Raw genomic sequence first — 10809 nt, 5'->3', positions numbered from 1 at the left:
GTGGGGTAGGGCATGGGACAGAGCATCAAGTGGCTCTTCCAGGGGGCACAGGGAGGAGGTGATGGCTCCTGCCACTGCACACACCCCCGGGGGAGGCATGGGAGGTATGTGCTCTTCCCGAGTGCAGCCCTGGCTCAACCCCCCTGCCAGAAAGACACTGGCACCACCCCCAGTTCCAGCCTGCAGCAGCAGCCTGCCCACACGTCACACAAAGATCCAGGGGGTACATGCCTCCGCTGGGGGTGCATGCAGCAGCAAGAGCCACCCTCCCGCCCACTTACTGCACCTCTGGGCAAGCCACTCATGGCTCTATCCTGAACCCCACCCCGCCCTGCCCCAGCTGGCCAGCACCTGCCCCTGCTCCAGCCCCACTCCCTCCCTCACTGTGGGAGCCTCAATCTGCATCCCCCCCACTCCTTCCCTCCCCCTGCCCCTTCTCCCCAACAGCCCAACACTGCTCTTCAAGTTTCCGGGCTGGCTGTGTGCATGCTGCAGCTGTGCCCATGCAGACATCGTTTATCTGTGACATTATCGACCACATCAGTCCAAAAAAGCCAATTGCCAATAACATCAATTTTTCTTTTATTGGTGCCAATACGATGTGGAGCAGTGTATCAGTGCACTTCTAGTGCTTTCATATTCTCATAAATTTGATTTAAAGTAGTAGTACATGTGGCCAGAACAGCCAGTAACTGATGTTGAGGATTTTTACTGTGTTCAAACATTGTATTGTTCTGTTGAATTTATTAAATCATCATTAACATGCTTTTTCTTGGGGATTATCTCCTAAAAGTATGCTCTTAAGTGGGGACAACCTTTCTGGCAGGCATGCCAAAAATGAGCCCCAAACCCTTCCTGGGTACCACTCTGATCCCTTCCCCTGCCTGATCTGCTGCCCTTTCTGCCCTGTGCTGCCTAGCCAATATGCTGCTCTGCTTTCTGCTTCAGTGCTACCTCCCCTATCTACTGCTTTGCTTTCTGCCCTATCTGCCCCTGTATGGCTTGGCCATATGTCATATGCAGAGTCTGCTTGTGCCACATGTGATGCATATACCTTAGGTTGGCCACCCCTGCTGTAGTTAAACCTGAGGAACTGTGTATCTTTACAGGAACTGATTGTATATATTTGTACCTTCAATATCTCTTGCAAATATTTAAATGTCCCAAAAGGGGGTATCTGTGGTAAGAAGCAAGGAAACAGAATGAAGATTACAAAATTCTGGTGTTTTAGAGTAATCTAAGTGAGTTGAATATTTCAGGTGTTTTGGGGCCCAAACCTAGATCTAAACCCTAGCAAAGCAAGTAAAGTCTGGAGCTGATGCTGAACTCTGTGGCTGATACCAACATCTGTAGATATTTAAAGCAGATCTGAACGTTGTGCCTCAGGACCACCTCTCTAATTGGGTTGAATTGTGGTCCATGGGTCTTTATGGAGTTTTAAATTGTGGTTCTTGAAGGTGACTCAGAAAGGTATTACAGTGAATACCTTTGTTCTTCTCTCTTCTCTTCTTCCTAAATGGCCCACAAGTTTGGGAAAGATTCTGTTGAGAAGACAACAGGGAAGAGCAGGATGTGATAGACAAGTGTCTGGAGAGTTCTGGGGAGAATGCAATATTGAAGGCAGTTTGTGGAGGGGTTACTAGGACTCACCAGGCTACAAAGCCTTTGAAAGTACTTCCTTGGTAGCCATACATTTTGGCAGGGTACACAGCACTCCAACAATCCACGAGAAGCCCATTTAGTAATTGGACAGTACTGCTATAGGCTTTGCTTACTTTCTACTAAGTCCTGATCAGATACATTTCAAAACTCTCACTGGACCAGTATCTGTAGGCCTTAAACAGGCCAGCTTGTGAAGTTGACCCTTGCCCTGTGAGATCTCCATGTTTTCCAGATGGGAGGGGGAGCCAACCCCATCTTCTTTAATTTTTCTGAAACCTGTAGCTGCAGAGGGTACAGGGTTGAAGGGGATATGCATTATCTGCCAACCAACCCTGTAGGAAATTTGCTAAGAGAGTTAATGCAGCCATTGTTCATTCTTTTGGATAGAGGGAGCTGAGCTCCCCCAACAAAATGGGAATATATGGGAGTCCAAAATTTGCCAAATGGGTAAAAGCAGTAAATCAGGGCTTCAAACTGCAGATAATCAAAATAAGCTATTATACAAATAAAACCTATATTTTACCAAGTAATGCTGGAATACATCAACCAAGCAAAGTTCTAAATCTCTAAGTTACTTAAGTCAGTGTACTTCTGCTTACTGATTTGTGAGTAAGTTAAAAAACCCATGAATTTTCTAAAATTAATTATATATTTGTGAAGGGAGCTGGACTGACAGCCCAGGAGACTTATGTCTTCCATTTACCCACTGAGGCCAGTTATACTTATTACAGTGTAGTAGTTACACTTATTGGACAGTAGGTGCACAGAAAGCACTCTACAGCTGTAATCAAACATATGGTCAGGGTACAGAGCACAGAAAAAATGCCAGATCCCACTCTAAAATAACCCTGGATAGATGTAGTATCAGACTTCAGCGCTGTAGGTTAGAGTGCCACGAGCATCTGTACCACATCCCATTGTACTCGCTGTAGGTCGCATTCTGCTGACGTCGCATGAAGCGTTGCAGCACCCTGCTCACCCCCTATCGCAGAGCAACACTCTAGTCTAGGCCAGAGCTCGCATAGAGTGTCTAAGTGCCAGACAGGGCCCACCCCCAGGATCTCATTGACACAAGGTGGAGAAGCCCCTTTTTCCAACTCCTCTTTCTCTTGCTCTTTCCAGCCAGCTTTAAGCCACTGTCTGATATTATCGCTCAGTGTGTGGATTTCATCTACCCTACCTGGGCATTTGTAAAAGATTTGCAGTTTTTAATTAAGTGCTATGCTGTTTGCTGGACACTATTCACACAGGGGGCTGTCCAAGATATTCATCTTGTACAGTGCTGTTTTGAAGTATCTGTATCCAGATCTCAGTCTATTCAGCTTGGCCCATGCTTCTCTGTCAAGGTCATGCCCAATGGGGGACTTGTTTAATGTTGGTATAAAACACTGTAGGAATAGATTTCAGACCAGATTACACTGAATGATCATTTCATTTCCTTTCACCATGCCCCTTATCTAAATTTAGTGTAACACACAAGGCCGCAGTACCCCACCTGCCAGACAATCCATGGGCCCAGAAACCTAGCAGCAAGGATAGATGGTTAGGGCCTGTCTTATGTCACTTGGTCTAATGTCTGAGAGTGCAGGGAATACGTCTGTGTGTACGTTGTGAAGCCTGTTATGAGTCTCTGCACACTCTTAAGTACGGTGTCAAACTTTTAACTTCTGGCCCATACAGGAGCACAGTAATCTCCTGGAGCATATACCATCACAAATGTAGTGCTTCTGAGCACTTTGAAGTTGGCACCATGTCGTGCTGGCTAAATGTCTTAAGGCAGCAACCCATGCAAAGACTTCACTATTGACCTTCTGAATCTGATGTTTATAGGTGAGGGAAGGATCTAATGTGACTCCTTGGTACATTGGGGTATGCTCATGGGGAAGGCTGCGGTTGCCCACTTTGATATTCAGTGTGGTTTTGGCTTGACAATTGTTCACGTGGAAGACGGATGATACTGATTTATTGATGTTGCCCACTGACCTCGTGCCTCTCAAACACACTGCCAGCCCCATGCCACTGGCCTAGAACAAAACAGAGGCACCATGGCTGGTCTCCCTTACTGTTGTTGGGGGCTTATCAGTCTGTGTTACATTGAGTGACCATAAATCTGGTTAATTTTCAACTGGCATGAAGCCACTTTATGGAAAATGGCACCCAGACTGCAAAAGAAACTGAAAGCTTTTTCCAAGCCCCACAGTCAAGGTGCAACCAACTGCAGGTTTTCATTGGTGTGTCTCCAGGCACCATTTGGCAGAGCAGCTACTTACGAGCACGACTGAAGATAAGACACAATGGGAAATGAAAATTCTCCCTAGCAACCTCCCCAATCCCTCCCTCCTCTCCTCCCAGAGAGCCGGAGAAGGCTCATCCCCCTAGCTTGGATGCTTCAGTACCCAGCTCCCACAGCAGGGAGATGGAACCCAGGCATCCAGGTTTTCCCAGCTGGGAGGCAGAACACAGGTGTTTCATGGTGTAGTCAGTGCTGGGCTGTGAGCAACTGCATGGCTTCCAGCCCTGGTCAGGAGAAAGGGTCCAAACAGGAGTCTCACAATCGGTCCTTTGGTGTCTCTGTTGTCTGCAGACTCCACAATTGGGCACAGGAGGCCTGGTCATGGAACCCAAGATGCTGGATCCAGGATGGTCTGCCAGAGGCATGTGCATAGATAGTGCTGGCAAAATGAGAACCAAAGGGGACCCTTGATGTGGACAGTTGGAATGGACAGGTTGGTGACTGTTTGCACCCACGTTGCTGTGGCACTTAAACAAGGTATCCAGGCCTGGGAATGTGCTGTGAAGGTCCAAGAATAATGTCTCCAAATGGCCACCTGCTGTCTGAGGGAGACCACGCTCACTGTCATGGAGCGGAGGGTCACAGCACCAGATAAGAAGTTTATGCACAGGGTCAAAGACCACTAGAGATCCAGCCACGACATCCCTGAGTGGCGTCAGCACCACCTGCCATGAGGCGACCTATGTCCTCTGGGACAGGCTGTCACCTACCCCCACCAAGCATGGACAGCCCCGCTCTAGGGACTCCTCCATGGGCTGACATACCCAAGAATCCCACTGAGGGGGGCCCTGGATGGCGGCCATGGGGGAATGCTCCACATCATGCATTGACTGGGAGACACTGTGGGGCGGGGGGACCCCACAGCAGGAAATCTGGTGTATGGGAGCAGTTGACCCATGGTCCAGAGAGCCAGCAACACATCCAATGGAGCCCATTCTGGGGAACAGCAGTGCAGAAAGGGGACCAGGCTGCCTGAGACCCACTGCCAGGACTGGCATTGACTCTGCTGGCCTTCCAAGGCCAACTTGCTCCCCCTTGGCTGTTGGCAGCTGCCAGTGTAGGCATAAGGCCCCGAAGTGGTTTCAGGCGAGTCCCAGAGGGGCACAGGAGATTCAGAATGGGGGGGGAGGGCAAGTGGTCTGCCAGCCAACTGAGCCATGCCACTCAGAGCCTGGGTCCCACTGCAGGGGAGCAGCACAACTTCTGTGAAGATAGGCAGTCCCCTGGGCTCAGGTCCAAGTTCCAGAGCGGGCAGCGTTCCACAGTTTTTCTTTATTATGCACACGCAAAGTTTGGCAGCTACAACATTTAATTAAACCCAGGGGCGGCAGTTTCACCCATGGCATTCCACCTGCCACCCTAAGGTTTCATGGTTTTTTTGAGCTCCCACGGCTGCGCACCCCGTTCCCCCTCTCAAGATCAGAACGATCCAGTGCAGGTGGGGACTTTCCCCACTCTTTCAATGTTAACTGAGAAAAAGGTTCAAAGGTCTGGAGCGGGCAACTTTGCAGTAGTTTTCATAAACGTACTCAAAGTTTGGCAGCTTCAACATTTGATTAAAACAAGGTAAGTCTCTTCCTTGAGCTGCATCCCCTGCAGCCCCAGTGTGTGTGCCTGGTGCGGGGTGAGGAGGGAGAGAGGAAGGGGAACAGTGCCCAAGGATCCTGGGTTGTGGGCAGTGGTGCCTCTGACACAGGGCCAGAGGAGCCCATGGCAGGAGACCTACAGCCCAGTGCCAGGGCATGGGTACTTGAAGTTCTTCAGCCCTACTCATCCGGGGAAGGCTTCTGGTCTATGCAGGTGAGAAGTAGTCGGTCAGGGCTTCGCTGATATGGACAGCCTGCTACTCTGTGGGGCTGGGGCCACACATATCAGCCAGAGGTTCACCCTCTCCCCAATCCCTGCATCACAACTGCTTGCAATGCCAGGCCTGGTCTGTAGTTGAAGTGCAGTCCAGCTGCCCCTTTTAGGGCTTCCTGAGCTAGGCTGGGCACCTGACGAGGACTGAGGGGGCAACAATATAGCTGATGACAAAATCGGGGACCCTGGGAGCATAGCACCCACTCTCCATCACCCTGAGGAATGGGGAGTTTTGGCAAGAGGTGGGCATCATCCTCATCAGCCACACGAAAGCCAGTGGCCCCGTCATGCCCCAGACACCTGGGTTTTGTGAACGTATGCATGTCCAGGGTGCCTGGGTTCTGTGTGTGTGTATGCGTGGGGTGCACACAAGCATAACCCAGGTGTCCTGAACACACGCATACAGAAGACCCAGGCATCCAACACACACACGCACTTGGCGGGAAGAGGGCACACTCAGTGGGCGTGTGCAGGACAGCTTGCTGGTGGCTCACGGCCATGATAAACCACTGCCACATCAGGTCCAGGTGGGCAGCTGCGATGTCACCGCCAGCCAGTCAGGGGTGGCTCAGTCATTCATCTCTATTCAGGTATCCTTGGCAGCCTTGGGTGCCCACAGGGCACAGTGAGAAGTGTGTGAGGGCCCCTCCTTACCTGCTGGGCTCAGGCCGTGCAGGCAGGCTCCCAGCTCCCCGCCTCCACAAGGGCTAATATATGTTCTGCTTGCTCTCAACCTAGTCTTGGGTACTTAAAATAAAGCTTGAAAGTTAGAGCGCTTCCACCTCTGGCTTCTTGAATGCCTGTACTTAGCCTGAATGGCTACAACACTGGTAGCAACGCATCAAGTTTCTTTCATGTATGGGGAGACCATTCCCAAGAATAAGGGGTTGCTTCAGTTCCATGTCTGTTCAGCCCTTGGGCACTCAGTTAAAATGTGAACAGTAATATCAAGCAATGCAAATTTTGATAGGTTTTTTTTTGTGGATGGGGGGGAGGAGAGATGTGAAAATAGATTCAGAACAACTACAGCAATGACAGTAAAGGAAAGGATTTAAACGTCTGTCCAAATGTTGAAAAACTCCCTCTCTCATATTCAAAATCCTACGGTGCCCCTTTATACAATCATATGAGAATAAGCATGGAAACAAATGTGAGAGAAATTAAATGTTAGGACCCTGGGCACTGGAAATAAATTGGTACAAGATCAGAAATGAGTCTCTACAATCTCCCATGAGTTTATATCTGTTGTTTCTGTAATAATTCTGGTAGCATTATAATTGCAAGATTATGTTGGGGGCGGAAATACAAATGGTTCCAATTGTGCAAGGGAGGATAGACATTCAAAACCTAGTTGTAACATGTTCAGAGAAAATTGTTTCTGAGTTATGCCAACTTGAAATCCCAGTGAATACTGTGGGATGGTAGGAGATAAAAATATGCAAGAAGTACGGGCCTGGCCTCTAAATTCTCTCATTTGTGACTTCAAAATTGCTTATTATTTTAAACCATTCTGGAACAGGAAAGAGAAGTATTTGTCAAAGAGAATCAGCAGATGTTCCTCTGTTTTCCCACTAGGCTCCTGCGTATCCTAAAATAACTGCCCCCCTCCCCCCCCATTAGATTCCATTCATTGGCATATGATTACATATGTATCTAATGTTACAGAACAGCAGACAAACCGTTCACATTCACACAGGGGTTATGGGAATGTATGATGATACTATACATGATTACAATACTAAGAACATGCTATTAAGGGCTAGAAACTCTTAAATCTCATCCGATCTGAAGAAAGCTCTCTCCTGTACATTTAAACAGGCCTTATGGTGGTGGGGGGTTCTTTTTTCATATGGATACTCTCTAACCTAAAACATTTTTGTCAACATAAAAGGGAACATAGTAACTAAGAGGATTATATTTATGAGTAAAGCTGTTGTTTTCCCATGATAAGAATTACAAATCTATCCAAAAGCTCATGCAAAAGTATACTGGGGCCAAATACTGGTATTTGGCACAGAATATGTGTATGACTCCCCTTTATGACAGTGGGTGCTGAGTAATGTCCAACAGAAGAGTTTGGATGTGTAATGCTGGTATTTTCAGTAGTGAAACTTCAGGAAATCACATGTGCACGTAAATGTGAAGCTTCAAGGTTTATTTGACTAAATGCAAGAATTGCCAAGTGATGTTTCATTGCCCCCTTACGTAGGAGGTCTGATTAGATCAGATTAGTTTAGATTGCTTGAATAACCCGCATTACCACCTCACGCAGAGACATCAGAGGCTGTTTACATTGTTAGGTATAGCATACAGGAAAGAGGGTGCAAGTAAATCCTTCACCCAGTACAGCAGAGCTAATGGAAGGACAAGTAACACAGACCTGGTAAGGGGCCTGTGCAATTTACTTCCCATCGCTGGAAAAAGAAGGGGACCCTCAGACCAAACTGTCACAATTAGTCAGTTCCTAAAGCCTTGTAAATACATGTGCTCCTCATTCAGGGGAAATATAATTTAAGCCATGTGTAAATAGCCAAAATGCTATATTTATGAGAAACACAATGCCTGCCTGTCGTGATGGTTTAAAAATAGAGAATAAGCCACTACTGGCATTTAAAATATCACTGGCAGGACAAGATAGTGCAATCAGAAAATAGCACAAGCCTGGACTGTGATTCTGTCTACAGGCATTTTAGATCCTTCTCACTACCTTTATCATGAGATTGGGAGTTGGGAAAACGATGCAGGTTTAATCTTTTGAGATTTATTTTGCTTTTTTATTTAAATTCATAGTAAGTGACAGGCAACTTCACGTGCTTTTTTTAATTGAACATCCTTTGGATATTTTTATTTTTTAAAGTGGCTACTGCACATTCAGTGTTACATTTATGTGCACTCTTCCATACAGATCACTCTCAATCCATTAGTTATGGAACATACTAGTATACTTGGGAGTGCTGCAAGTAGAGGCATCTCTGATACTGCCTCTGGTAGAAATCAATAATGAGCTTCTATAGCTAATCACTTAAAACCAAACTTGTCTCCGAAGTACTGTACTACTTGTGACAACTCAGTCTCCTGTGCCAGCTCCTCTGATCATGGGGAACAGTACAGAAATGGGAATAAGCTTGGCAGAGGTAGAACACAAGGTCCAGAAAAAATAAATCATCTTAGCTCCACCCAACTGCAATATGCAGACCAGCATAGCTTTCCTAGTGTGTCAAGCCATGCATCATGTTCTGGATGCAATTTATTGCCTCCCTTGAGCTGGGGAACCAAGAAGGGAGACTGTCCAAGTCATAATGTCTTTCTTAGGTGATTAGTCCCTTATTATTGACTTTAATAGAATTATTTGTAAAGAGTTAATTTGAGTAAAAAAAAAATATCAAAATCTTCTTCTCTGCTTCTTTCATCAATGCTGTTGTAATGAAATTTCAGCTCCACCTACCTCTGACCAACATGAATAGTGATACAGGACTCAGGCACCATTAGCCAGGTGCTCTTAAAAAACAAACAAAAAAACCCCTTAAATGAAGCATCTATCTAGTGTTTTGTGAAGAAGTTACTTGTTTCAATAATGAAATGGAGTGTAAGCTCTTAAAACAGTCTCATCAGATCAGGGACTTTTAATATCAAGTTGTTCTTAATGCGCTAGGAAGGGCATGTGAGAAAAGGGATGAAATATTTTAATCTCCAAGGTACTCTTGTTTGCAGATAGTTTGCTAGAAGCTGTGGCTGAATTTCCCGATTTAAGTATTTTTGTTTTATGATGGCAGAGGCGTGCGTCCTCGGCCGAAATGTAATCCTACAGGAATGAGCCACTGAAGTGAGTTCATACAAGAATTATGCAGGCAGATGAACTTTCACACCTCTTTTACGACGCTGTTCATAAAGCTAGGAGTAGCCAACTGGTTATAAAACTGTTGTGTATTTTTACGTGGTGCTGTTGATTATCAAAACGAAACAATAGCAGACCATGTTATACCCGTGGATTAGTCAGTATACAGGCAGCGCATAGCCTTTATTTCAGATCTATTCCACCAAGACATACAAACTATGTAGAGCTGTTGGAATAAATTATCTAATGACAACTCCAAATTCTCACTGGCAATATGCCTTACATACCCAACATTTCAGATGGCTTTAAGTCTAGTTACCGATCTGATCCCCTTCTAACTTTGAGCCTGATTCAGCAAGTGATCAATTAACTTCAGCACTGACATCAGAAAAGGAACTAGTTCAAAAGCTTCATTGTGGAAAGAGTCCAGCACAGACCAACAAAAATGATTACAAGCCTGAGAAGCATAATTCATTAAGAAAGCCTGAACGAACTAGGATTATTTAGTCTGGAGAAGATTGGGAATTTGATAAGTCTCCAAATACCTGAAGGGTGATTACTGGATAGAGGATGGTTATGGGTTTTTCTCTGTGTCCACAGGGGACAGGACAAGGAGCAATGGCAGAGAAATTTAGGTTGGAGATCAGGTGAAGCTTTGATAGTGAGAGTGGTCAAGCTCTGGAATAGGCTATTTCCATCCTTGGAAGTTTTCAAGAGCAGATTGGACAGACTCGTCTGGGATGATCCCACCCCAAAGCAGTGGGCTGGACTAGATGGCCTGTAGGATCGTAGGAAAGTACAGCTGGAAGGCCATTGTAAATAAAAAAGTTGCTATTCCATTTTACAATTTGAAAAGAACAAATCCTAGTTTGAGTGTAAATAACTGAAGACTGTTTTGCTTGAAGCCCTTCTCATGTGCACTTTTTTTTTTAAACCAGTACAACTTACTTTTAACATTATTCTAATTTTAAACACGTGGAGTTAAAAGAAAAAAGAGAGACACGGCATGCATGTCAATTAGACGTGTTGCATGCATGCTGATTGCTTAGGAAAGGGCAACTGAATTATGTTGTTTTGCCAAACAAACAAGCCAAAACAGAACGTCCCTGGCTGCCTACACACATTCAGATCATCCAGGACAGCTCCTGACAGAAAGCCT

This window comes from Gavialis gangeticus, unplaced genomic scaffold (genome assembly GCF_001723915.1).
Source record: "Gavialis gangeticus isolate Ggan-Ray unplaced genomic scaffold, GavGan_comp1, whole genome shotgun sequence".
NCBI classification, from domain to species: Eukaryota; Metazoa; Chordata; order Crocodylia; family Gavialidae; genus Gavialis; species Gavialis gangeticus.
The sequence above is the reverse complement of the archived record's forward strand: the minus strand, read 5'-3'. Positions refer to the sequence as shown.